The sequence below is a fragment of the Chenopodium album genome, chromosome 3, assembly GCF_948465745.1.
Source record: "Chenopodium album chromosome 3, dcCheAlbu1.1, whole genome shotgun sequence".
NCBI classification, from domain to species: Eukaryota; Viridiplantae; Streptophyta; class Magnoliopsida; order Caryophyllales; family Amaranthaceae; genus Chenopodium; species Chenopodium album.
In genome coordinates this window covers 67964680-67966726 of record NC_137836.1, presented here as the reverse complement: position 1 = coordinate 67966726, position 2047 = coordinate 67964680, and the positions used below count along the sequence as shown (strand labels likewise).

At 32.5% G+C, this 2047-nt stretch overlaps 1 long non-coding RNA gene across 1 annotated transcript; it reads left to right on the top strand.

Moving 5' to 3' along the window:
* The first annotated feature begins 1141 nt into the window (after positions 1–1141).
* Positions 1142–1816, top strand: LOC145615139 (uncharacterized). Its single transcript, XR_014107238.1, has 2 exons — positions 1142–1277; positions 1505–1816. It is a non-coding gene; the product is annotated as an uncharacterized LOC145615139 (long non-coding RNA).
* Positions 1817–2047: the final 231 nt, after the last annotated feature.

Below are 2047 nucleotides of genomic sequence, written 5' to 3'. Positions count from 1 at the left end.
AACATTGTGATTTGGTTGTTGAATTTGTGGAAATTTTTTTGGTCAAATTTCTGGTGGTTTTTAGGTCGAATTTCTGGGGTTTTAAGTCGATTTTTTGGGGTTTTTGGGTCGATTTTTGGGTCGAATTTCTTAAATTTCTGGGTGATTTTTGCTCGAGTTTTCTTGAATTTCTTGGTGATTTTTGCCTTGGGGATTGCCTTAGACTCGGGTTTTTTCAGCCTGTGTTTAGAAACTGACTGCTTGAAGTTGCGGAATGCCTTGAAGAAAAGAGATGTGCAACCTACTTAGTTTGGTTAGGTAGTGAATGATATCCTGAATTTAGCTGCTAGGTGTCATGGTTGTTCCTTTTCTTTTGGGAAACGTGATGGCAATCGGGTTGCTCATGAGCTGGCAAAAATGAGTTGTAAGGCCTGTTAAACAGATTAATGACTTGCATTGTGCAAATCTGCTTAATCCATTGTTTTTAAAACAACTGTCTAAGGCCTGTGTACATAACAAAAGGAAGCACTAATGTTGAAATGGGTGATCTTTTATAGGTAGTTTAAGGGGTCTAATGTTGAAATGAGTAAAATATAGATGATTCGTATGCATCTAGGTTGGAGATTAGACAATTGTAAGCAATAGAAATGATTTGCTACTTTAAAACATAATGTCTTTAAAAGGTTCTTGAGGTGATGTAGGTTAAGGTAGTCATTTGTGTTGTTTTCCTTTTTTTTTTCTTCTTTTTTTTTCTAAAGCTTGGTGTGTTTTGTAGCAAGATAGCAATTATCAATTATCATTGATGTGAAGTCATCTGATAAACAGTCAACAACCGTGGTTCTTTCCTTGACTATGTCTGGTGTGGAAAATAGTTAGCATGAATCTGATGTTTGTACTGTTTTAATTTATTTATGGCATATGAGGATTGAGATTCAAGTTTTTTTGTAAGCTTATTCCTTGTCTCAATGATGTTCTTGTAGATAAATTGGTCCTGCTCCGCTTTCTTAAAAGCAAGGTGACCCCTGTTAAGGAGGTCAAACCAAGAACCTATGGAAGTCGGGGCTCGTCCCTGGTCAATATTGGATCAAACAATAGGAGGCCGTTAATTGACTGATATCGATTCATATTTATTTTTACAGTAGACAAATCTCAGACATTTAAACAAAAGAACAATATAAATGGCAGAATGGGTGATAGAAGAAGTTCTAAAGTTCCACTGAAGGCAAAATTTGATCCATTTTCGCTGAAAGTTGGCTTGACAAACTTCAGTCTCACAAGTGGAGGAAGCAATGTTTTTGGTATGAAGCTGGTATCCCTATTGTGAGATTGCTAAAAAATTCTTGAGGCATGCACTGACAGAAACTATTATGCACATGGTTGTTATGTGTATTATGAGCAGCCTTTTTGGATAGTATCTGTTCTTATGAACTTAGATAAAAAAAAAAGGATATGCTTATTTATATTTAATTAGATGAATTTATTGTATATTATTAACTAATATGTATGTATTTTCATTGTTTTGTAGTATTTTAAGCAAGTTCGTCCTACATATTCTCAACAAATGATCGATGAGCTTAGGAAAAGGTGGATTTCATATGTTACCGGATACCATCAACCAAATGACGACAACGACGAAGACTTATGTGAACTGTAGATCAATATGGTATTGGTATATCTAAGCATAATTTTTTTTCAATCAACATTAACTAGAAAGGTGTTTTGATATTTAACTCACGTATTTGTTTGTATAGTACAAATTTTGTATGAATGATTCAATTTAATTGTGGTTCGATGTTTTAAATTATATATATGAAGTATATTCTAATGGCTTTCGTCATATCTAGAAATATTTTCGTTGATTTTATTATACAAAAATTTATATTGCACGTATAAAGGATCATGGATTTATTTTACATGGTAAATGTGGAATTTTTCTTATAGGATAAATGTACAAGATACAAAACAGGAATACAAAAAATACATGTCTAAATGAAATACAAAAATAATACAGATTATTAAAATACAGGAATAATACAATATAAAATACGTACAAAAGTAATTCGAATAA